This window comes from Micropterus salmoides, unplaced genomic scaffold (genome assembly GCF_014851395.1).
Source record: "Micropterus salmoides isolate LMB-PRFRI ecotype aquatic unplaced genomic scaffold, ASM1485139v1 Ms_hic_scaffold_16, whole genome shotgun sequence".
Classification (NCBI taxonomy): domain Eukaryota; kingdom Metazoa; phylum Chordata; class Actinopteri; order Centrarchiformes; family Centrarchidae; genus Micropterus; species Micropterus salmoides.
The window spans coordinates 2,122,076-2,147,354 of NW_024040707.1; the positions used below are offsets into that span (position 1 = coordinate 2,122,076).

Sequence of the window (25,279 nt, forward strand, 5' to 3'; positions counted from 1 at the left end):
CGCAGTCTGGATGAATATTGTAATGGACCTGGCGCTCATTGTTAATTGTCAAAAGAGCCAGAAGAACAACAAGTTCTGCACTTACCCAGTGTTATGGTAACCATGCCAGTTTAGCTCCACCAAAAAAACAGGCTCCCTGGAAGTTTGCACTAAGTCTTTTTAATGGGCTTTTTGTCAGACTGATGAACATGTCAGACTGTGCTATGACTGCCTGGCGAAGTAAAGATTATACATATATTGTGTTCTAACTGCCAAGAAAGGCGACTAGTTTATTGTGCCTGTTGTCGTCGTCATTCATGGATGGAAGTATGATGCATTAGGACCGTTTACTTTACCCTAGTCATTAGGACACTTTCATCCACATATTTGTGCCTCTGCTGGTCAGATCATAAATCTGATTGCAAGCCGTTGGGGTTTTCCCAGGCTACATGCAAATCAGGGTTGACCCTTTCAAGTCTGGTATAAGGTGGTAGTGGACCTTGAGCTCATTGTTAACTGTCCACGTGCCAGAAGAACAACAACTTTTGCGCAGTGTTATGATAACCATAACAGTTTTTTAATGTTCTTTTTGTCGGACTTTGATGAACATGTCAGACTGTGCTATGACTGCCTGGTGAAGTAACGATTGTAAATGTCTTTTGTACTAACTGCCAAGAAAGTGCACTATTGGTGTATTAGTATGTAAATTGGGATTAGGAGTTAGCGAGACTGTTTCATCGAGAGCGCTGCTTTTTGAAGCCTGGGTAGCTCAGTCGGTAGAGCATCAGACTTTTAATCTGAGGGTCCAGGGTTCAAGTCCCTGTTCAGGCGACTCGTTTATTGTGCCTGCTATCGTCATCATTCGTGGATGGAAGTGTGATGCATTCAAACGGAACTTGCAGACTTCCCGCGAACATGCACGTTACGTCCACAAGTCTAGCAGGTCCGCTTTACCCTAGTCATTAGGACACTTTCATCCACATGTTTGTGCCTCTGCTGGTCAGATAACAAATCTGATTGCAAGCCTTTGGGGTTTTCCCAGGCTACGTGCAAATCAGGGTCGACCCTTCGCAGTCTGGATGAATATTGTAATGGACCTGGCGCTCATTGTTAATTGTCAAAAGAGCCAGAAGAACAACAAGTTCTGCACTTACCCAGTGTTATGGTAACCATGCCAGTTTAGCTCCACCAAAAAAACAGGCTCCCTGGAAGTCTTTTTAATGGGCTTTTTGTCAGACTGATGAACATGTCAGACTGTGCTATGACTGCCTGGCGAAGTAAAGATTATACATATATTGTGTTCTAACTGCCAAGAGAGGCGACTAGTTTATTGTGCCTGTTGTCGTCGTCATTCATGGATGGAAGTATGATGCATTAGGACCGTTTACTTTACCCTAGTCATTAGGACACTTTCATCCACATATTTGTGCCTCTGCTGGTCAGATCATAAATCTGATTGCAAGCCGTTGGGGTTTGCCCAGGCTACATGCAAATCAGGGTTGACCCTTTCCAGTCTGGTATAAGGTGGTAGCGGACCTTGAGCTCATTGTTAACTGTCCACGTGCCAGAAGAACAACAACTTTTGCGCAGTGTTATGATAACCATAACAGTTTTTTAATGTTCTTTTTGTCGGACTTTGATGAACATGTCAGACTGTGCTATGACTGCCTGGTGAAGTATCCACATATTTGTGCCTCTGCTGGTCAGATCATAAATCTGATTGCAAGCCGTTGGGGTTTTCCCAGGCTACATGCAAATCAGGGTTGACCCTTTCCAGTCTGGTACAAGGTGGTAGTGGACCTTGAGCTCATTGTTAACTGTCCACGTGCCAGAAGAACAACAACTTTTGCGCAGTGTTATGATAACCATAACAGTTTTTTAATGTTCTTTTTGTCGGACTTTGATGAACATGTCAGACTGTGCTATGACTGCCTGGTGAAGTAACGATTGTAAATGTCTTTTGTACTAACTGCCAAGAAAGTGCACTATTGGTGTATTAGTATGTAAATTGGGATTAGGAGTTAGCGAGACTGTTTCATCGAGAGCACTGCTTTTTGAAGCCTGGGTAGCTCAGTCGGTAGAGCATCAGACTTTTAATCTGAGGGTCCAGGGTTCAAGTCCCTGTTCAGGCGACTCGTTTATTGTGCCTGCTATCGTCATCATTCGTGGATGGAAGTGTGATGCATTCAAACGGAACTTGCAGACTTCCCGCGAACATGCACGTTACGTCCACAAGTCTAGCAGGTCCGCTTTACCCTAGTCATTAGGACACTTTCATCCACATGTTTGTGCCTCTGCTGGTCAGATAACAAATCTGATTGCAAGCCTTTGGGGTTTTCCCAGGCTACGTGCAAATCAGGGTCGACCCTTCGCAGTCTGGATGAATATTGTAATGGACCTGGCGCTCATTGTTAATTGTCAAAAGAGCCAGAAGAACAACAAGTTCTGCACTTACCCAGTGTTATGGTAACCATGCCAGTTTAGCTCCACCAAAAAAAACAGGCTCCCTGGAAGTCTTTTTAATGGGCTTTTTGTCAGACTGATGAACATGTCAGACTGTGCTATGACTGCCTGGCGAAGTAAAGATTATACATATATTGTGTTCTAACTGCCAAGAGAGGCGACTAGTTTATTGTGCCTGTTGTCGTCGTCATTCATGGATGGAAGTATGATGCATTAGGACCGTTTACTTTACCCTAGTCATTAGGACACTTTCATCCACATATTTGTGCCTCTGCTGGTCAGATCATAAATCTGATTGCAAGCCGTTGGGGTTTTCCCAGGCTACATGCAAATCAGGGTTGACCCTTTCCAGTCTGGTATAAGGTGGTAGTGGACCTTGAGCTCATTGTTAACTGTCCACGTGCCAGAAGAACAACAACTTTTGCGCAGTGTTATGATAACCATAACAGTTTTTTAATGTTCTTTTTGTCGGACTTTGATGAACATGTCAGACTGTGCTATGACTGCCTGGTGAAGTATCCACATATTTGTGCCTCTGCTGGTCAGATCATAAATCTGATTGCAAGCCGTTGGGGTTTTCCCAGGCTACATGCAAATCAGGGTTGACCCTTTCCAGTCTGGTACAAGGTGGTAGTGGACCTTGAGCTCATTGTTAACTGTCCACGTGCCAGAAGAACAACAACTTTTGCGCAGTGTTATGATAACCATAACAGTTTTTTAATGTTCTTTTTGTCGGACTTTGATGAACATGTCAGACTGTGCTATGACTGCCTGGTGAAGTAACGATTGTAAATGTCTTTTGTACTAACTGCCAAGAAAGTGCACTATTGGTGTATTAGTATGTAAATTGGGATTAGGAGTTAGCGAGACTGTTTCATCGAGAGCGCTGCTTTTTGAAGCCTGGGTAGCTCAGTCGGTAGAGCATCAGACTTTTAATCTGAGGGTCCAGGGTTCAAGTCCCTGTTCAGGCGGCTCGTTTATTGTGCCTGCTATCGTCATCATTCGTGGATGGAAGTGTGATGCATTCAAACGGAACTTGCAGACTTCCCGCGAACATGCACGTTACGTCCACAAGTCTAGCAGGTCCGCTTTACCCTAGTCATTAGGACACTTTCATCCACATGTTTGTGCCTCTGCTGGTCAGATAACAAATCTGATTGCAAGCCTTTGGGGTTTTCCCAGGCTACGTGCAAATCAGGGTCGACCCTTCGCAGTCTGGATGAATATTGTAATGGACCTGGCGCTCATTGTTAATTGTCAAAAGAGCCAGAAGAACAACAAGTTCTGCACTTACCCAGTGTTATGGTAACCATGCCAGTTTAGCTCCACCAAAAAAACAGGCTCCCTGGAAGTCTTTTTAATGGGCTTTTTGTCAGACTGATGAACATGTCAGACTGTGCTATGACTGCCTGGCGAAGTAAAGATTATACATATATTGTGTTCTAACTGCCAAGAGAGGCGACTAGTTTATTGTGCCTGTTGTCGTCGTCATTCATGGATGGAAGTATGATGCATTAGGACCGTTTACTTTACCCTAGTCATTAGGACACTTTCATCCACATATTTGTGCCTCTGCTGGTCAGATCATAAATCTGATTGCAAGCCGTTGGGGTTTGCCCAGGCTACATGCAAATCAGGGTTGACCCTTTCCAGTCTGGTATAAGGTGGTAGCGGACCTTGAGCTCATTGTTAACTGTCCACGTGCCAGAAGAACAACAACTTTTGCGCAGTGTTATGATAACCATAACAGTTTTTTAATGTTCTTTTTGTCGGACTTTGATGAACATGTCAGACTGTGCTATGACTGCCTGGTGAAGTATCCACATATTTGTGCCTCTGCTGGTCAGATCATAAATCTGATTGCAAGCCGTTGGGGTTTTCCCAGGCTACATGCAAATCAGGGTTGACCCTTTCCAGTCTGGTACAAGGTGGTAGTGGACCTTGAGCTCATTGTTAACTGTCCACGTGCCAGAAGAACAACAACTTTTGCGCAGTGTTATGATAACCATAACAGTTTTTTAATGTTCTTTTTGTCGGACTTTGATGAACATGTCAGACTGTGCTATGACTGCCTGGTGAAGTAACGATTGTAAATGTCTTTTGTACTAACTGCCAAGAAAGTGCACTATTGGTGTATTAGTATGTAAATTGGGATTAGGAGTTAGCGAGACTGTTTCATCGAGAGCACTGCTTTTTGAAGCCTGGGTAGCTCAGTCGGTAGAGCATCAGACTTTTAATCTGAGGGTCCAGGGTTCAAGTCCCTGTTCAGGCGACTCGTTTATTGTGCCTGCTATCGTCATCATTCGTGGATGGAAGTGTGATGCATTCAAACGGAACTTGCAGACTTCCCGCGAACATGCACGTTACGTCCACAAGTCTAGCAGGTCCGCTTTACCCTAGTCATTAGGACACTTTCATCCACATGTTTGTGCCTCTGCTGGTCAGATAACAAATCTGATTGCAAGCCTTTGGGGTTTTCCCAGGCTACGTGCAAATCAGGGTCGACCCTTCGCAGTCTGGATGAATATTGTAATGGACCTGGCGCTCATTGTTAATTGTCAAAAGAGCCAGAAGAACAACAAGTTCTGCACTTACCCAGTGTTATGGTAACCATGCCAGTTTAGCTCCACCAAAAAAACAGGCTCCCTGGAAGTCTTTTTAATGGGCTTTTTGTCAGACTGATGAACATGTCAGACTGTGCTATGACTGCCTGGCGAAGTAAAGATTATACATATATTGTGTTCTAACTGCCAAGAGAGGCGACTAGTTTATTGTGCCTGTTGTCGTCGTCATTCATGGATGGAAGTATGATGCATTAGGACCGTTTACTTTACCCTAGTCATTAGGACACTTTCATCCACATATTTGTGCCTCTGCTGGTCAGATCATAAATCTGATTGCAAGCCGTTGGGGTTTTCCCAGGCTACATGCAAATCAGGGTTGACCCTTTCCAGTCTGGTACAAGGTGGTAGTGGACCTTGAGCTCATTGTTAACTGTCCACGTGCCAGAAGAACAACAACTTTTGCGCAGTGTTATGATAACCATAACAGTTTTTTAATGTTCTTTTTGTCGGACTTTGATGAACATGTCAGACTGTGCTATGACTGCCTGGTGAAGTAACGATTGTAAATGTCTTTTGTACTAACTGCCAAGAAAGTGCACTATTGGTGTATTAGTATGTAAATTGGGATTAGGAGTTAGCGAGACTGTTTCATCGAGAGCGCTGCTTTTTGAAGCCTGGGTAGCTCAGTCGGTAGAGCATCAGACTTTTAATCTGAGGGTCCAGGGTTCAAGTCCCTGTTCAGGCGGCTCGTTTATTGTGCCTGCTATCGTCATCATTCGTGGATGGAAGTGTGATGCATTCAAACGGAACTTGCAGACTTCCCGCGAACATGCACGTTACGTCCACAAGTCTAGCAGGTCCGCTTTACCCTAGTCATTAGGACACTTTCATCCACATGTTTGTGCCTCTGCTGGTCAGATAACAAATCTGATTGCAAGCCTTTGGGGTTTTCCCAGGCTACGTGCAAATCAGGGTCGACCCTTCGCAGTCTGGATGAATATTGTAATGGACCTGGCGCTCATTGTTAATTGTCAAAAGAGCCAGAAGAACAACAAGTTCTGCACTTACCCAGTGTTATGGTAACCATGCCAGTTTAGCTCCACCAAAAAAACAGGCTCCCTGGAAGTCTTTTTAATGGGCTTTTTGTCAGACTGATGAACATGTCAGACTGTGCTATGACTGCCTGGCGAAGTAAAGATTATACATATATTGTGTTCTAACTGCCAAGAGAGGCGACTAGTTTATTGTGCCTGTTGTCGTCGTCATTCATGGATGGAAGTATGATGCATTAGGACCGTTTACTTTACCCTAGTCATTAGGACACTTTCATCCACATATTTGTGCCTCTGCTGGTCAGATCATAAATCTGATTGCAAGCCGTTGGGGTTTGCCCAGGCTACATGCAAATCAGGGTTGACCCTTTCCAGTCTGGTATAAGGTGGTAGCGGACCTTGAGCTCATTGTTAACTGTCCACGTGCCAGAAGAACAACAACTTTTGCGCAGTGTTATGATAACCATAACAGTTTTTTAATGTTCTTTTTGTCGGACTTTGATGAACATGTCAGACTGTGCTATGACTGCCTGGTGAAGTATCCACATATTTGTGCCTCTGCTGGTCAGATCATAAATCTGATTGCAAGCCGTTGGGGTTTTCCCAGGCTACATGCAAATCAGGGTTGACCCTTTCCAGTCTGGTACAAGGTGGTAGTGGACCTTGAGCTCATTGTTAACTGTCCACGTGCCAGAAGAACAACAACTTTTGCGCAGTGTTATGATAACCATAACAGTTTTTTAATGTTCTTTTTGTCGGACTTTGATGAACATGTCAGACTGTGCTATGACTGCCTGGTGAAGTAACGATTGTAAATGTCTTTTGTACTAACTGCCAAGAAAGTGCACTATTGGTGTATTAGTATGTAAATTGGGATTAGGAGTTAGCGAGACTGTTTCATCGAGAGCGCTGCTTTTTGAAGCCTGGGTAGCTCAGTCGGTAGAGCATCAGACTTTTAATCTGAGGGTCCAGGGTTCAAGTCCCTGTTCAGGCGACTCGTTTATTGTGCCTGCTATCGTCATCATTCGTGGATGGAAGTGTGATGCATTCAAACGGAACTTGCAGACTTCCCGCGAACATGCACGTTACGTCCACAAGTCTAGCAGGTCCGCTTTACCCTAGTCATTAGGACACTTTCATCCACATGTTTGTGCCTCTGCTGGTCAGATAACAAATCTGATTGCAAGCCTTTGGGGTTTTCCCAGGCTACGTGCAAATCAGGGTCGACCCTTCGCAGTCTGGATGAATATTGTAATGGACCTGGCGCTCATTGTTAATTGTCAAAAGAGCCAGAAGAACAACAAGTTCTGCACTTACCCAGTGTTATGGTAACCATGCCAGTTTAGCTCCACCAAAAAAACAGGCTCCCTGGAAGTCTTTTTAATGGGCTTTTTGTCAGACTGATGAACATGTCAGACTGTGCTATGACTGCCTGGCGAAGTAAAGATTATACATATATTGTGTTCTAACTGCCAAGAAAGGCGACTAGTTTATTGTGCCTGTTGTCGTCGTCATTCATGGATGGAAGTATGATGCATTAGGACCGTTTACTTTACCCTAGTCATTAGGACACTTTCATCCACATATTTGTGCCTCTGCTGGTCAGATCATAAATCTGATTGCAAGCCGTTTGGGTTTTCCCAGGCTACATGCAAATCAGGGTTGACCCTTTCCAGTCTGGTATAAGGTGGTAGTGGACCTTGAGCTCATTGTTAACTGTCCACGTGCCAGAAGAACAACAACTTTTGCGCAGTGTTATGATAACCATAACAGTTTTTTAATGTTCTTTTTGTCGGACTTTGATGAACATGTCAGACTGTGCTATGACTGCCTGGTGAAGTAACGATTGTAAATGTCTTTTGTACTAACTGCCAAGAAAGTGCACTATTGGTGTATTAGTATGTAAATTGGGATTAGGAGTTAGCGAGACTGTTTCATCGAGAGCGCTGCTTTTTGAAGCCTGGGTAGCTCAGTCGGTAGAGCATCAGACTTTTAATCTGAGGGTCCAGGGTTCAAGTCCCTGTTCAGGCGACTCGTTTATTGTGCCTGCTATCGTCATCATTCGTGGATGGAAGTGTGATGCATTCAAACGGAACTTGCAGACTTCCCGCGAACATGCACGTTATGTCCACAAGTCTAGCAGGTCCGCTTTACCCTAGTCATTAGGACACTTTCATCCACATGTTTGTGCCTCTGCTGGTCAGATAACAAATCTGATTGCAAGCCGTTGGGGTTTTCCCAGGCTACGTGCAAATCAGGGTTGACCCTTCGCAGTCTGGATGAATATTGTAATGGACCTGGCGCTCATTGTTAATTGTCAAAAGAGCCAGAAGAACAACAAGTTCTGCACTTACCCAGTGTTATGGTAACCATGCCAGTTTAGCTCCACCAAAAAAACAGGCTCCCTGGAAGTCTTTTTAATGGGCTTTTTGTCAGACTGATGAACATGTCAGACTGTGCTATGACTGCCTGGCGAAGTAAAGATTATACATATATTGTGTTCTAACTGCCAAGAGAGGCGACTAGTTTATTGTGCCTGTTGTCGTCGTCATTCATGGATGGAAGTATGATGCATTAGGACCGTTTACTTTACCCTAGTCATTAGGACACTTTCATCCACATATTTGTGCCTCTGCTGGTCAGATCATAAATCTGATTGCAAGCCGTTGGGGTTTGCCCAGGCTACATGCAAATCAGGGTTGACCCTTTCCAGTCTGGTATAAGGTGGTAGTGGACCTTGAGCTCATTGTTAACTGTCCACGTGCCAGAAGAACAACAACTTTTGCGCAGTGTTATGATAACCATAACAGTTTTTTAATGTTCTTTTTGTCGGACTTTGATGAACATGTCAGACTGTGCTATGACTGCCTGGTGAAGTAACGATTGTAAATGTCTTTTGTACTAACTGCCAAGAAAGTGCACTATTGGTGTATTAGTATGTAAATTGGGATTAGGAGTTAGCGAGACTGTTTCATCGAGAGCGCTGCTTTTTGAAGCCTGGGTAGCTCAGTCGGTAGAGCATCAGACTTTTAATCTGAGGGTCCAGGGTTCAAGTCCCTGTTCAGGCGGCTCGTTTATTGTGCCTGCTATCGTCATCATTCGTGGATGGAAGTGTGATGCATTCAAACGGAACTTGCAGACTTCCCGCGAACATGCACGTTACGTCCACAAGTCTAGCAGGTCCGCTTTACCCTAGTCATTAGGACACTTTCATCCACATGTTTGTGCCTCTGCTGGTCAGATAACAAATCTGATTGCAAGCCTTGGGGTTTTCCCAGGCTACGTGCAAATCAGGGTCGACCCTTCGCAGTCTGGATGAATATTGTAATGGACCTGGCGCTCATTGTTAATTGTCAAAAGAGCCAGAAGAACAACAAGTTCTGCACTTACCCAGTGTTATGGTAACCATGCCAGTTTAGCTCCACCAAAAAAACAGGCTCCCTGGAAGTCTTTTTAATGGGCTTTTTGTCAGACTGATGAACATGTCAGACTGTGCTATGACTGCCTGGCGAAGTAAAGATTATACATATATTGTGTTCTAACTGCCAAGAGAGGCGACTAGTTTATTGTGCCTGTTGTCGTCGTCATTCATGGATGGAAGTATGATGCATTAGGACCGTTTACTTTACCCTAGTCATTAGGACACTTTCATCCACATATTTGTGCCTCTGCTGGTCAGATCATAAATCTGATTGCAAGCCGTTGGGGTTTGCCCAGGCTACATGCAAATCAGGGTTGACCCTTTCCAGTCTGGTATAAGGTGGTAGCGGACCTTGAGCTCATTGTTAACTGTCCACGTGCCAGAAGAACAACAACTTTTGCGCAGTGTTATGATAACCATAACAGTTTTTTAATGTTCTTTTTGTCGGACTTTGATGAACATGTCAGACTGTGCTATGACTGCCTGGTGAAGTATCCACATATTTGTGCCTCTGCTGGTCAGATCATAAATCTGATTGCAAGCCGTTGGGGTTTTCCCAGGCTACATGCAAATCAGGGTTGACCCTTTCCAGTCTGGTACAAGGTGGTAGTGGACCTTGAGCTCATTGTTAACTGTCCACGTGCCAGAAGAACAACAACTTTTGCGCAGTGTTATGATAACCATAACAGTTTTTTAATGTTCTTTTTGTCGGACTTTGATGAACATGTCAGACTGTGCTATGACTGCCTGGTGAAGTAACGATTGTAAATGTCTTTTGTACTAACTGCCAAGAAAGTGCACTATTGGTGTATTAGTATGTAAATTGGGATTAGGAGTTAGCGAGACTGTTTCATCGAGAGCGCTGCTTTTTGAAGCCTGGGTAGCTCAGTCGGTAGAGCATCAGACTTTTAATCTGAGGGTCCAGGGTTCAAGTCCCTGTTCAGGCGACTCGTTTATTGTGCCTGCTATCGTCATCATTCGTGGATGGAAGTGTGATGCATTCAAACGGAACTTGCAGACTTCCCGCGAACATGCACGTTACGTCCACAAGTCTAGCAGGTCCGCTTTACCCTAGTCATTAGGACACTTTCATCCACATGTTTGTGCCTCTGCTGGTCAGATAACAAATCTGATTGCAAGCCTTTGGGGTTTTCCCAGGCTACGTGCAAATCAGGGTCGACCCTTCGCAGTCTGGATGAATATTGTAATGGACCTGGCGCTCATTGTTAATTGTCAAAAGAGCCAGAAGAACAACAAGTTCTGCACTTACCCAGTGTTATGGTAACCATGCCAGTTTAGCTCCACCAAAAAAACAGGCTCCCTGGAAGTCTTTTTAATGGGCTTTTTGTCAGACTGATGAACATGTCAGACTGTGCTATGACTGCCTGGCGAAGTAAAGATTATACATATATTGTGTTCTAACTGCCAAGAAAGGCGACTAGTTTATTGTGCCTGTTGTCGTCGTCATTCATGGATGGAAGTATGATGCATTAGGACCGTTTACTTTACCCTAGTCATTAGGACACTTTCATCCACATATTTGTGCCTCTGCTGGTCAGATCATAAATCTGATTGCAAGCCGTTTGGGTTTTCCCAGGCTACATGCAAATCAGGGTTGACCCTTTCCAGTCTGGTATAAGGTGGTAGTGGACCTTGAGCTCATTGTTAACTGTCCACGTGCCAGAAGAACAACAACTTTTGCGCAGTGTTATGATAACCATAACAGTTTTTTAATGTTCTTTTTGTCGGACTTTGATGAACATGTCAGACTGTGCTATGACTGCCTGGTGAAGTAACGATTGTAAATGTCTTTTGTACTAACTGCCAAGAAAGTGCACTATTGGTGTATTAGTATGTAAATTGGGATTAGGAGTTAGCGAGACTGTTTCATCGAGAGCGCTGCTTTTTGAAGCCTGGGTAGCTCAGTCGGTAGAGCATCCGACTTTTAATCTGAGGGTCCAGGGTTCAAGTCCCTGTTCAGGCGACTCGTTTATTGTGCCTGCTATCGTCATCATTCGTGGATGGAAGTGTGATGCATTCAAACGGAACTTGCAGACTTCCCGCGAACATGCACGTTATGTCCACAAGTCTAGCAGGTCCGCTTTACCCTAGTCATTAGGACACTTTCATCCACATGTTTGTGCCTCTGCTGGTCAGATAACAAATCTGATTGCAAGCCGTTGGGGTTTTCCCAGGCTACGTGCAAATCAGGGTTGACCCTTCGCAGTCTGGATGAATATTGTAATGGACCTGGCGCTCATTGTTAATTGTCAAAAGAGCCAGAAGAACAACAAGTTCTGCACTTACCCAGTGTTATGGTAACCATGCCAGTTTAGCTCCACCAAAAAAACAGGCTCCCTGGAAGTCTTTTTAATGGGCTTTTTGTCAGACTGATGAACATGTCAGACTGTGCTATGACTGCCTGGCGAAGTAAAGATTATACATATATTGTGTTCTAACTGCCAAGAGAGGCGACTAGTTTATTGTGCCTGTTGTCGTCGTCATTCATGGATGGAAGTATGATGCATTAGGACCGTTTACTTTACCCTAGTCATTAGGACACTTTCATCCACATATTTGTGCCTCTGCTGGTCAGATCATAAATCTGATTGCAAGCCGTTGGGGTTTTCCCAGGCTACATGCAAATCAGGGTTGACCCTTTCCAGTCTGGTATAAGGTGGTAGCGGACCTTGAGCTCATTGTTAACTGTCCACGTGCCAGAAGAACAACAACTTTTGCGCAGTGTTATGATAACCATAACAGTTTTTTAATGTTCTTTTTGTCGGACTTTGATGAACATGTCAGACTGTGCTATGACTGCCTGGTGAAGTATCCACATATTTGTGCCTCTGCTGGTCAGATCATAAATCTGATTGCAAGCCGTTGGGTTTTCCCAGGCTACATGCAAATCAGGGTTGACCCTTTCCAGTCTGGTATAAGGTGGTAGTGGACCTTGAGCTCATTGTTAACTGTCCACGTGCCAGAAGAACAACAACTTTTGCGCAGTGTTATGATAACCATAACAGTTTTTTAATGTTCTTTTTGTCGGACTTTGATGAACATGTCAGACTGTGCTATGACTGCCTGGTGAAGTAACGATTGTAAATGTCTTTTGTACTAACTGCCAAGAAAGTGCACTATTGGTGTATTAGTATGTAAATTGGGATTAGGAGTTAGCGAGACTGTTTCATCGAGAGCGCTGCTTTTTGAAGCCTGGGTAGCTCAGTCGGTAGAGCATCCGACTTTTAATCTGAGGGTCCAGGGTTCAAGTCCCTGTTCAGGCGACTCGTTTATTGTGCCTGCTATCGTCATCATTCGTGGATGGAAGTGTGATGCATTCAAACGGAACTTGCAGACTTCCCGCGAACATGCACGTTATGTCCACAAGTCTAGCAGGTCCGCTTTACCCTAGTCATTAGGACACTTTCATCCACATGTTTGTGCCTCTGCTGGTCAGATAACAAATCTGATTGCAAGCCGTTGGGGTTTTCCCAGGCTACGTGCAAATCAGGGTTGACCCTTCGCAGTCTGGATGAATATTGTAATGGACCTGGCGCTCATTGTTAATTGTCAAAAGAGCCAGAAGAACAACAAGTTCTGCACTTACCCAGTGTTATGGTAACCATGCCAGTTTAGCTCCACCAAAAAAACAGGCTCCCTGGAAGTCTTTTTAATGGGCTTTTTGTCAGACTGATGAACATGTCAGACTGTGCTATGACTGCCTGGCGAAGTAAAGATTATACATATATTGTGTTCTAACTGCCAAGAGAGGCGACTAGTTTATTGTGCCTGTTGTCGTCGTCATTCATGGATGGAAGTATGATGCATTAGGACCGTTTACTTTACCCTAGTCATTAGGACACTTTCATCCACATATTTGTGCCTCTGCTGGTCAGATCATAAATCTGATTGCAAGCCGTTGGGGTTTTCCCAGGCTACATGCAAATCAGGGTTGACCCTTTCCAGTCTGGTATAAGGTGGTAGCGGACCTTGAGCTCATTGTTAACTGTCCACGTGCCAGAAGAACAACAACTTTTGCGCAGTGTTATGATAACCATAACAGTTTTTTAATGTTCTTTTTGTCGGACTTTGATGAACATGTCAGACTGTGCTATGACTGCCTGGTGAAGTATCCACATATTTGTGCCTCTGCTGGTCAGATCATAAATCTGATTGCAAGCCGTTGGGGTTTTCCCAGGCTACATGCAAATCAGGGTTGACCCTTTCCAGTCTGGTATAAGGTGGTAGTGGACCTTGAGCTCATTGTTAACTGTCCACGTGCCAGAAGAACAACAACTTTTGCGCAGTGTTATGATAACCATAACAGTTTTTTAATGTTCTTTTTGTCGGACTTTGATGAACATGTCAGACTGTGCTATGACTGCCTGGTGAAGTAACGATTGTAAATGTCTTTTGTACTAACTGCCAAGAAAGTGCACTATTGGTGTATTAGTATGTAAATTGGGATTAGGAGTTAGCGAGACTGTTTCATCGAGAGCGCTGCTTTTTGAAGCCTGGGTAGCTCAGTCGGTAGAGCATCAGACTTTTAATCTGAGGGTCCAGGGTTCAAGTCCCTGTTCAGGCGACTCGTTTATTGTGCCTGCTATCGTCATCATTCGTGGATGGAAGTGTGATGCATTCAAACGGAACTTGCAGACTTCCCGCGAACATGCACGTTACGTCCACAAGTCTAGCAGGTCCGCTTTACCCTAGTCATTAGGACACTTTCATCCACATGTTTGTGCCTCTGCTGGTCAGATAACAAATCTGATTGCAAGCCTTTGGGGTTTTCCCAGGCTACGTGCAAATCAGGGTCGACCCTTCGCAGTCTGGATGAATATTGTAATGGACCTGGCGCTCATTGTTAATTGTCAAAAGAGCCAGAAGAACAACAAGTTCTGCACTTACCCAGTGTTATGGTAACCATGCCAGTTTAGCTCCACCAAAAAAAACAGGCTCCCTGGAAGTCTTTTTAATGGGCTTTTTGTCAGACTGATGAACATGTCAGACTGTGCTATGACTGCCTGGCGAAGTAAAGATTATACATATATTGTGTTCTAACTGCCAAGAAAGGCGACTAGTTTATTGTGCCTGTTGTCGTCGTCATTCATGGATGGAAGTATGATGCATTAGGACCGTTTACTTTACCCTAGTCATTAGGACACTTTCATCCACATATTTGTGCCTCTGCTGGTCAGATCATAAATCTGATTGCAAGCCGTTGGGGTTTTCCCAGGCTACATGCAAATCAGGGTTGACCCTTTCCAGTCTGGTACAAGGTGGTAGTGGACCTTGAGCTCATTGTTAACTGTCCACGTGCCAGAAGAACAACAACTTTTGCGCAGTGTTATGATAACCATAACAGTTTTTTAATGTTCTTTTTGTCGGACTTTGATGAACATGTCAGACTGTGCTATGACTGCCTGGTGAAGTAACGATTGTAAATGTCTTTTGTACTAACTGCCAAGAAAGTGCACTATTGGTGTATTAGTATGTAAATTGGGATTAGGAGTTAGCGAGACTGTTTCATCGAGAGCACTGCTTTTTGAAGCCTGGGTAGCTCAGTCGGTAGAGCATCAGACTTTTAATCTGAGGGTCCAGGGTTCAAGTCCCTGTTCAGGCGACTCGTTTATTGTGCCTGCTATCGTCATCATTCGTGGATGGAAGTGTGATGCATTCAAACGGAACTTGCAGACTTCCCGCGAACATGAACGTTACGTCCACAAGTCTAGCAGGTCCGCTTTACCCTAGTCATTAGGACACTTTTATCCACATGTTTGTGCCTCTGCTGGTCAGATAACAAATCTGATTGCAAGCCTTTGGGGTTTTCCCAGGCTACGTGCAAATCAGGGTCGACCCTTCGCAGTCTGGATGAATATTGTAATGGACCTGGCGCTCATTGTTAATTGTCAAAAGAGCCAGAAGAACAACAAGTTCTGCACTTACCCAGTGTTATGGTAACCATGCCAGTTTAGCTCCACCAAAAAAACAGGCTCCCTGGAAGTCTTTTTAATGGGCTTTTTGTCAGACTGATGAACATGTCAGACTGTGCTATGACTGCCTGGCGAAGTAAAGATTATACATATATTGTGTTCTAACTGCCAAGAGAGGCGACTAGTTTATTGTGCCTGTTGTCGTCGTCATTCATGGATGGAAGTATGATGCATTAGGACCGTTTACTTTACCCTAGTCATTAGGACACTTTCATCCACATATTTGTGCCTCTGCTGGTCAGATCATAAATCTGATTGCAAGCCGTTGGGGTTTTCCCAGGCTACATGCAAATCAGGGTTGACCCTTTCCAGTCTGGTATAAGGTGGTAGTGGACCTTGAGCTCATTGTTAACTGTCCACGTGCCAGAAGAACAACAACTTTTGCGCAGTGTTATGATAACCATAACAGTTTTTTAATGTTCTTTTTGTCGGACTTTGATGAACATGTCAGACTGTGCTATGACTGCCTGGTGAAGTAACGATTGTAAATGTCTTTTGTACTAACTGCCAAGAAAGTGCACTATTGGTGTATTAGTATGTAAATTGGGATTAGGAGTTAGCGAGACTGTTTCATCGAGAGCGCTGCTTTTTGAAGCCTGGGTAGCTCAGTCGGTAGAGCATCAGACTTTTAATCTGAGGGTCCAGGGTTCAAGTCCCTGTTCAGGCGACTCGTTTATTGTGCCTGCTATCGTCATCATTCGTGGATGGAAGTGTGATGCATTCAAACGGAACTTGCAGACTTCCCGCGAACATGCACGTTACGTCCACAAGTCTAGCAGGTCCGCTTTACCCTAGTCATTAGGACACTTTCATCCACATGTTTGTGCCTCTGCTGGTCAGATAACAAATCTGATTGCAAGCCTCTGGGGTTTTCCCAGGCTACGTGCAAATCAGGGTCGACCCTTCGCAGTCTGGATGAATATTGTAATGGACCTGGCGCTCATTGTTAATTGTCAAAAGAGCCAGAAGAACAACAAGTTCTGCACTTACCCAGTGTTATGGTAACCATGCCAGTTTAGCTCCACCAAAAAAACAGGCTCCCTGGAAGTCTTTTTAATGGGCTTTTTGTCAGACTGATGAACATGTCAGACTGTGCTATGACTGCCTGGCGAAGTAAAGATTATACATATATTGTGTTCTAACTGCCAAGAAAGGCGACTAGTTTATTGTGCCTGTTGTCGTCGTCATTCATGGATGGAAGTATGATGCATTAGGACCGTTTACTTTACCCTAGTCATTAGGACACTTTCATCCACATATTTGTGCCTCTGCTGGTCAGATCATAAATCTGATTGCAAGCCGTTGGGGTTTTCCCAGGCTACATGCAAATCAGGGTTGACCCTTTCCAGTCTGGTATAAGGTGGTAGTGGACCTTGAGCTCATTGTTAACTGTCCACGTGCCAGAAGAACAACAACTTTTGCGCAGTGTTATGATAACCATAACAGTTTTTTAATGTTCTTTTTGTTGGACTTTGATGAACATGTCAGACTGTGCTATGACTGCCTGGTGAAGTATCCACATATTTGTGCCTCTGCTGGTCAGATCATAAATCTGATTGCAAGCCGTTGGGGTTTTCCCAGGCTACATGCAAATCAGGGTTGACCCTTTCCAGTCTGGTACAAGGTGGTAGTGGACCTTGAGCTCATTGTTAACTGTCCACGTGCCAGAAGAACAACAACTTTTGCGCAGTGTTATGATAACCATAACAGTTTTTTAATGTTCTTTTTGTCGGACTTTGATGAACATGTCAGACTGTGCTATGACTGCCTGGTGAAGTAACGATTGTAAATGTCTTTTGTACTAACTGCCAAGAAAGTGCACTATTGGTGTATTAGTATGTAAATTGGGATTAGGAGTTAGCGAGACTGTTTCATCGAGAGCACTGCTTTTTGAAGCCTGGGTAGCTCAGTCGGTAGAGCATCAGACTTTTAATCTGAGGGTCCAGGGTTCAAGTCCCTGTTCAGGCGACTCGTTTATTGTGCCTGCTATCGTCATCATTCGTGGATGGAAGTGTGATGCATTCAAACGGAACTTGCAGACTTCCCGCGAACATGCACGTTATGTCCACAAGTCTAGCAGGTCCGCTTTACCCTAGTCATTAGGACACTTTCATCCACATGTTTGTGCCTCTGCTGGTCAGATAACAAATCTGATTGCAAGCCTTTGGGGTTTTCCCAGGCTACGTGCAAATCAGGGTCGACCCTTCGCAGTCTGGATGAATATTGTAATGGACCTGGCGCTCATTGTTAATTGTCAAAAGAGCCAGAAGAACAACAAGTTCTGCACTTACCCAGTGTTATGGTAACCATGCCAGTTTAGCTCCACCAAAAAAACAGGCTCCCTGGAAGTCTTTTTAATGGGCTTTTTGTCAGACTGATGAACATGTCAGACTGTGCTATGACTGCCTGGCGAAGTAAAGATTATACATATATTGTGTTCTAACTGCCAAGAAAGGCGACTAGTTTATTGTGCCTGTTGTCGTCGTCATTCATGGATGGAAGTATGATGCATTAGGACCGTTTACTTTACCCTAGTCATTAGGACACTTTCATCCACATATTTGTGCCTCTGCTGGTCAGATCATAAATCTGATTGCAAGCCGTTGGGGTTTTCCCAGGCTACATGCAAATCAGGGTTGACCCTTTCCAGTCTGGTATAAGGTGGTAGTGGACCTTGAGCTCATTGTTAACTGTCCACGTGCCAGAAGAACAACAACTTTTGCGCAGTGTTATGATAACCATAACAGTTTTTTAATGTTCTTTTTGTCGGACTTTGATGAACATGTCAGACTGTGCTATGACTGCCTGGTGAAGTAACGATTGTAAATGTCTTTTGTACTAACTGAAGAAAGTGCACTATTGGTGTATTAGTATGTAAATTGGGATTAGGAGTTAGCGAGACTGTTTCATCGAGAGCGCTGCTTTTTGAAGCCTGGGTAGCTCAGTCGGTAGAGCATCAGACTTTTAATCTGAGGGTCCAGGGTTCAAGTCCCTGTTCAGGCGACTCGTTTATTGTGCCTGCTATCGTCATCATTCGTGGATGGAAGTGTGATGCATTCAAACGGTACTTGCAGACTTCCCGCGAACATGCATGTTACGTCCACAAGTCTAGCAGGTCCGCTTTACCCTAGTCATTAGGACACTTTCATCCACATGTTTGTGCCTCTGCTGGTCAGATAACAAATCTGATTGCAAGCCTTTGGGGTTTTCCCAGGCTACGTGCAAATCAGGGTCGACCCTTCGCAGTCTGGATGAATATTGTAATGGACCTGGCGCTCATTGTTAATTGTCAAAAGAGCCAGAAGAACAACAAGTTCTGCACTTACCCAGTGTTATGGTAACCATGCCAGTTTAGCTCCACCAAAAAAAACAGGCTCCCTGGAAGTCTTTTTAATGGGCTTTTTGTCAGACTGATGAACATGTCAGACTGTGCTATGACTGCCTGGCGAAGTAAAGATTATACATATATTGTGTTCTAACTGCCAAGAAAGGCGACTAGTTTATTGTGCCTGTTGTCGTCGTCATTCATGGATGGAAGTATGATGCATTAGGACCGTTTACTTTACCCTAGTCATTAGGACACTTTCATCCACATATTTGTGCCTCTGCTGGTCAGATCATAAATCTGATTGCAAGCCGTTGGGGTTTTCCCAGGCTACATGCAAATCAGGGTTGACCCTTTCCAGTCTGGTATAAGGTGGTAGTGGACCTTGAGCTCATTGTTAACTGTCCACGTGCCAGAAGAACAACAACTTTTGCGCAGTGTTATGATAACCATAACAGTTTTTTAATGTTCTTTTTGTCGGACTTTGATGAACATGTCAGACTGTGCTATGACTGCCTGGTGAAGTAACGATTGTAAATGTCTTTTGTACTAACTGCCAAGAAAGTGCACTATTGGTGTATTAGTATGTAAATTGGGATTAGGAGTTAGCGAGACTGTTTCATCGAGAGCGCTGCTTTTTGAAGCCTGGGTAGCTCAGTCGGTAGAGCATCAGACTTTTAATCTGAGGGTCCAGGGTTCAAGTCCCTGTTCAGGCGACTCGTTTATTGTGCCTGCTATCGTCATCATTCGTGGATGGAAGTGTGATGCATTCAAACGGAACTTGCAGACTTCCCGCGAACATGCACGTTACGTCCACAAGTCTAGCAGGTCCGCTTTACCCTAGTCATTAGGACACTTTCATCCACATGTTTGTGCCTCTGCTGGTCAGATAACAAATCTGATTGCAAGCCGTTGGGGTTTTCCCAGGCTACGTGCAAATCAGGGTTGACCCTTCGCAGTCTGGATGAATATTGTAATGGACCTGGCGCTCATTGTTAATTGTCAAAAGAGCCAGAAGAACAACAAGTTCTGCACTTACCCAGTGTTATGGTAACCATGCCAGTTTAGCTCCACCAAAAAAACAGGCTCCCTGGAAGTCTTTTTAATGGGCTTTTTGTCAGACTGATGAACATGTCAGACTGTGCTATGACTGCCTGGCGAAGTAAAGATTATACATATATTGTGTTCTAACTGCCAAGAGAGGCGACTAGTTTATTGTGCCTGTTGTCGTCGTCATTCATGGATGGAAGTATGATGCATTAGGACCGTTTACTTTACCCTAGTCATTAGGACACTTTCATCCACATATTTGTGCCTCTGCTGGTCAGATCATAAATCTGATTGCAAGCCGTTGGGGTTTTCCCAGGCTACATGCAAATCAGGGTTGACCCTTTCCAGTCTGGTATAAGGTGGTAGTGGACCTTGAGCTCATTGTTAACTGTCCACGTGCCAGAAGAACAACAACTTTTGCGCAGTGTTATGATAACCATAACAGTTTTTTAATGTTCTTTTTGTCGGACTTTGATGAACATGTCAGACTGTGCTATGACTGCCTGGTGAAGTAACGATTGTAAATGTCTTTTGTACTAACTGCCAAGAAAGTGCACTATTGGTGTATTAGTATGTAAATTGGGATTAGGAGTTAGCGAGACTGTTTCATCGAGAGCGCTGCTTTTTGAAGCCTGGGTAGCTCAGTCGGTAGAGCATCAGACTTTTAATCTGAGGGTCCAGGGTTCAAGTCCCTGTTCAGGCGACTCGTTTATTGTGCCTGCTATCGTCATCATTCGTGGATGGAAGTGTGATGCATTCAAACGGAACTTGCAGACTTCCCGCGAACATGCACGTTACGTCCACAAGTCTAGCAGGTCCGCTTTACCCTAGTCATTAGGACACTTTCATCCACATGTTTGTGCCTCTGCTGGTCAGATAACAAATCTGATTGCAAGCCTTTGGGGTTTTCCCAGGCTACGTGCAAATCAGGGTCGACCCTTCGCAGTCTGGATGAATATTGTAATGGACCTGGCGCTCATTGTTAATTGTCAAAAGAGCCAGAAGAACAACAAGTTCTGCACTTACCCAGTGTTATGGTAACCATGCCAGTTTAGCTCCACCAAAAAAAACAGGCTCCCTGGAAGTCTTTTTAATGGGCTTTTTGTCAGACTGATGAACATGTCAGACTGTGCTATGACTGCCTGGCGAAGTAAAGATTATACATATATTGTGTTCTAACTGCCAAGAGAGGCGACTAGTTTATTGTGCCTGTTGTCGTCGTCATTCATGGATGGAAGTATGATGCATTAGGACCGTTTACTTTACCCTAGTCATTAGGACACTTTCATCCACATATTTGTGCCTCTGCTGGTCAGATCATAAATCTGATTGCAAGCCGTTGGGGTTTTCCCAGGCTACATGCAAATCAGGGTTGACCCTTTCCAGTCTGGTATAAGGTGGTAGTGGACCTTGAGCTCATTGTTAACTGTCCACGTGCCAGAAGAACAACAACTTTTGCGCAGTGTTATGATAACCATAACAGTTTTTAATGTCTTTTTATGATGAACATGTCAGACTGTGCTATGACTGCCTGGTGATTGCCAGGCGTGTTTTCTGCAGGGGTCACAATCATAGGGATCTGATTGCAAGCCGTGGGGTTTTCCCAGGCTACATGCAAATCAGGGTTGACCCTTTCCAGTCTGGTATAAGGTGGTAGTGGACCTTGAGCTCATTGTTAACTGTCCACGTGCCAGAAGAACAACAACTTTTGCGCAGTGTTATGATAACCATAACAGTTTTTAATGTTCTTTTTGTCGGACTTTGATGAACATGTCAGACTGTGCTATGACTGCCTGGTGAAGTAACGATTGTAAATGTCTTTTGTACTAACTGCCAAGAAAGTGCACTATTGGTGTATTAGTATGTAAATTGGGATTAGGAGTTAGCGAGACTGTTTCATCGAGAGCGCTGCTTTTTGAAGCCTGGGTAGCTCAGTCGGTAGAGCATCAGACTTTTAATCTGAGGGTCCAGGGTTCAAGTCCCTGTTCAGGCGACTCGTTTATTGTGCCTGCTATCGTCATCATTCGTGGATGGAAGTGTGATGCATTCAAACGGAACTTGCAGACTTCCCGCGAACATGCACGTTACGTCCACAAGTCTAGCAGGTCCGCTTTACCCTAGTCATTAGGACACTTTCATCCACATGTTTGTGCCTCTGCTGGTCAGATAACAAATCTGATTGCAAGCCTTGGGGTTTTCCCAGGCTACGTGCAAATCAGGGTCGACCCTTCGCAGTCTGGATGAATATTGTAATGGACCTGGCGCTCATTGTTAATTGTCAAAAGAGCCAGAAGAACAACAAGTTCTGCACTTACCCAGTGTTATGGTAACCATGCCAGTTTAGCTCCACAAAAAAAACAGGCTCCCTGGAAGTCTTTTTAATGGGCTTTTTGTCAGACTGATGAACATGTCAGACTGTGCTATGACTGCCTGGCGAAGTAAAGATTATACATATATTGTGTTCTAACTGCCAAGAAAGGCGACTAGTTTATTGTGCCTGTTGTCGTCGTCATTCATGGATGGAAGTATGATGCATTAGGACCGTTTACTTTACCCTAGTCATTAGGACACTTTCATCCACATATTTGTGCCTCTGCTGGTCAGATCATAAATCTGATTGCAAGCCGTTGGGGTTTTCCCAGGCTACATGCAAATCAGGGTTGACCCTTTCCAGTCTGGTATAAGGTGGTAGTGGACCTTGAGCTCATTGTTAACTGTCCACGTGCCAGAAGAACAACAACTTTTGCGCAGTGTTATGATAACCATAACAGTTTTTTAATGTTCTTTTTGTCGGACTTTGATGAACATGTCAGACTGTGCTATGACTGCCTGGTGAAGTAACGATTGTAAATGTCTTTTGTACTAACTGCCAAGAAAGTGCACTATTGGTGTATTAGTATGTAAATTGGGATTAGGAGTTAGCGAGACTGTTTCATCGAGAGCGCTGCTTTTTGAAGCCTGGGTAGCTCAGTCGGTAGAGCATCAGACTTTTAATCTGAGGGTCCAGGGTTCAAGTCCCTGTTCAGGCGACTCGTTTATTGTGCCTGCTATCGTCATCATTCGTGGATGGAAGTGTGATGCATTCAAACGGAACTTGCAGACTTCCCGCGAACATGCACGTTATGTCCACAAGTCTAGCAGGTCCGCTTTACCCTAGTCATTAGGACACTTTCATCCACATGTTTGTGCCTCTGCTGGTCAGATAACAAATCTGATTGCAAGCCGTTGGGGTTTTCCCAGGCTACGTGCAAATCAGGGTTGACCCTTCGCAGTCTGGATGAATATTGTAATGGACCTGGCGCTCATTGTTAATTGTCAAAAGAGCCAGAAGAACAACAAGTTCTGCACTTACCCAGTGTTATGGTAACCATGCCAGTTTAGCTCCACCAAAAAAACAGGCTCCCTGGAAGTCTTTTTAATGGGCTTTTTGTCAGACTGATGAACATGTCAGACTGTGCTATGACTGCCTGGCGAAGTAAAGATTATACATATATTGTGTTCTAACTGCCAAGAGAGGCGACTAGTTTATTGTGCCTGTTGTCGTCGTCATTCATGGATGGAAGTATGATGCATTAGGACCGTTTACTTTACCCTAGTCATTAGGACACTTTCATCCACATATTTGTGCCTCTGCTGGTCAGATCATAAATCTGATTGCAAGCCGTTGGGGTTTTCCCAGGCTACATGCAAATCAGGGTTGACCCTTTCCAGTCTGGTATAAGGTGGTAGTGGACCTTGAGCTCATTGTTAACTGTCCACGTGCCAGAAGAACAACAACTTTTGCGCAGTGTTATGATAACCATAACAGTTTTTTAATGTTCTTTTTGTCGGACTTTGATGAACATGTCAGACTGTGCTATGACTGCCTGGTGAAGTATCCACATATTTGTGCCTCTGCTGGTCAGATCATAAATCTGATTGCAAGCCGTTGGGGTTTTCCCAGGCTACATGCAAATCAGGGTTGACCCTTTCCAGTCTGGTACAAGGTGGTAGTGGACCTTGAGCTCATTGTTAACTGTCCACGTGCCAGAAGAACAACAACTTTTGCGCAGTGTTATGATAACCATAACAGTTTTTTAATGTTCTTTTTGTCGGACTTTGATGAACATGTCAGACTGTGCTATGACTGCCTGGTGAAGTAACGATTGTAAATGTCTTTTGTACTAACTGCCAAGAAAGTGCACTATTGGTGTATTAGTATGTAAATTGGGATTAGGAGTTAGCGAGACTGTTTCATCGAGAGCGCTGCTTTTTGAAGCCTGGGTAGCTCAGTCGGTAGAGCATCAGACTTTTAATCTGAGGGTCCAGGGTTCAAGTCCCTGTTCAGGCGACTCGTTTATTGTGCCTGCTATCGTCATCATTCGTGGATGGAAGTGTGATGCATTCAAACGGAACTTGCAGACTTCCCGCGAACATGCACGTTACGTCCACAAGTCTAGCAGGTCCGCTTTACCCTAGTCATTAGGACACTTTCATCCACATGTTTGTGCCTCTGCTGGTCAGATAACAAATCTGATTGCAAGCCTTTGGGGTTTTCCCAGGCTACGTGCAAATCAGGGTCGACCCTTCGCAGTCTGGATGAATATTGTAATGGACCTGGCGCTCATTGTTAATTGTCAAAAGAGCCAGAAGAACAACAAGTTCTGCACTTACCCAGTGTTATGGTAACCATGCCAGTTTAGCTCCACCAAAAAAACAGGCTCCCTGGAAGTCTTTTTAATGGGCTTTTTGTCAGACTGATGAACATGTCAGACTGTGCTATGACTGCCTGGCGAAGTAAAGATTATACATATATTGTGTTCTAACTGCCAAGAAAGGCGACTAGTTTATTGTGCCTGTTGTCGTCGTCATTCATGGATGGAAGTATGATGCATTAGGACCGTTTACTTTACCCTAGTCATTAGGACACTTTCATCCACATATTTGTGCCTCTGCTGGTCAGATCATAAATCTGATTGCAAGCCGTTGGGGTTTTCCCAGGCTACATGCAAATCAGGGTTGACCCTTTCCAGTCTGGTATAAGGTGGTAGTGGACCTTGAGCTCATTGTTAACTGTCCACGTGCCAGAAGAACAACAACTTTTGCGCAGTGTTATGATAACCATAACAGTTTTTTAATGTTCTTTTTGTCGGACTTTGATGAACATGTCAGACTGTGCTATGACTGCCTGGTGAAGTAACGATTGTAAATGTCTTTTGTACTAACTGCCAAGAAAGTGCACTATTGGTGTATTAGTATGTAAATTGGGATTAGGAGTTAGCGAGACTGTTTCATCGAGAGCGCTGCTTTTTGAAGCCTGGGTAGCTCAGTCGGTAGAGCATCAGACTTTTAATCTGAGGGTCCAGGGTTCAAGTCCCTGTTCAGGCGACTCGTTTATTGTGCCTGCTATCGTCATCATTCGTGGATGGAAGTGTGATGCATTCAAACGGAAC

The 25,279-nt window shown here is 44.2% G+C and overlaps 1 protein-coding gene and 22 non-coding genes across 29 annotated transcripts in view; all 23 read left to right on the forward strand.

Annotated features, from left to right (window-relative positions):
- The window catches only part of itpr3 (inositol 1,4,5-trisphosphate receptor, type 3), a 155,683-nt gene that overhangs the window by 51,120 nt on the left and 79,284 nt on the right, over nucleotides 1-25,279 (forward strand). The window lies entirely within an intron of this gene.
- trnak-uuu lies at nucleotides 738-810 on the forward strand. The gene has a single exon. It is a non-coding gene; the product is annotated as a tRNA-Lys (tRNA).
- On the forward strand, nucleotides 2,039-2,111 carry trnak-uuu. Its single transcript has one exon. It is a non-coding gene; the product is annotated as a tRNA-Lys (tRNA).
- Nucleotides 3,341-3,413, forward strand: trnak-uuu. The gene has a single exon. It is a non-coding gene; the product is annotated as a tRNA-Lys (tRNA).
- trnak-uuu lies at nucleotides 4,642-4,714 on the forward strand. The gene has a single exon. It is a non-coding gene; the product is annotated as a tRNA-Lys (tRNA).
- trnak-uuu lies at nucleotides 5,679-5,751 on the forward strand. Its single transcript has one exon. It is a non-coding gene; the product is annotated as a tRNA-Lys (tRNA).
- On the forward strand, nucleotides 6,980-7,052 carry trnak-uuu. Its single transcript has one exon. It is a non-coding gene; the product is annotated as a tRNA-Lys (tRNA).
- On the forward strand, nucleotides 8,017-8,089 carry trnak-uuu. Its single transcript has one exon. It is a non-coding gene; the product is annotated as a tRNA-Lys (tRNA).
- trnak-uuu lies at nucleotides 9,054-9,126 on the forward strand. Its single transcript has one exon. It is a non-coding gene; the product is annotated as a tRNA-Lys (tRNA).
- trnak-uuu lies at nucleotides 10,354-10,426 on the forward strand. Its single transcript has one exon. It is a non-coding gene; the product is annotated as a tRNA-Lys (tRNA).
- Nucleotides 11,391-11,463, forward strand: trnak-uuu. The gene has a single exon. It is a non-coding gene; the product is annotated as a tRNA-Lys (tRNA).
- trnak-uuu lies at nucleotides 12,691-12,763 on the forward strand. Its single transcript has one exon. It is a non-coding gene; the product is annotated as a tRNA-Lys (tRNA).
- Nucleotides 13,992-14,064, forward strand: trnak-uuu. Its single transcript has one exon. It is a non-coding gene; the product is annotated as a tRNA-Lys (tRNA).
- Nucleotides 15,030-15,102, forward strand: trnak-uuu. The gene has a single exon. It is a non-coding gene; the product is annotated as a tRNA-Lys (tRNA).
- Nucleotides 16,067-16,139, forward strand: trnak-uuu. The gene has a single exon. It is a non-coding gene; the product is annotated as a tRNA-Lys (tRNA).
- On the forward strand, nucleotides 17,368-17,440 carry trnak-uuu. The gene has a single exon. It is a non-coding gene; the product is annotated as a tRNA-Lys (tRNA).
- Nucleotides 18,403-18,475, forward strand: trnak-uuu. Its single transcript has one exon. It is a non-coding gene; the product is annotated as a tRNA-Lys (tRNA).
- On the forward strand, nucleotides 19,441-19,513 carry trnak-uuu. Its single transcript has one exon. It is a non-coding gene; the product is annotated as a tRNA-Lys (tRNA).
- trnak-uuu lies at nucleotides 20,478-20,550 on the forward strand. Its single transcript has one exon. It is a non-coding gene; the product is annotated as a tRNA-Lys (tRNA).
- Nucleotides 21,768-21,840, forward strand: trnak-uuu. Its single transcript has one exon. It is a non-coding gene; the product is annotated as a tRNA-Lys (tRNA).
- Nucleotides 22,804-22,876, forward strand: trnak-uuu. The gene has a single exon. It is a non-coding gene; the product is annotated as a tRNA-Lys (tRNA).
- Nucleotides 24,105-24,177, forward strand: trnak-uuu. Its single transcript has one exon. It is a non-coding gene; the product is annotated as a tRNA-Lys (tRNA).
- On the forward strand, nucleotides 25,142-25,214 carry trnak-uuu. Its single transcript has one exon. It is a non-coding gene; the product is annotated as a tRNA-Lys (tRNA).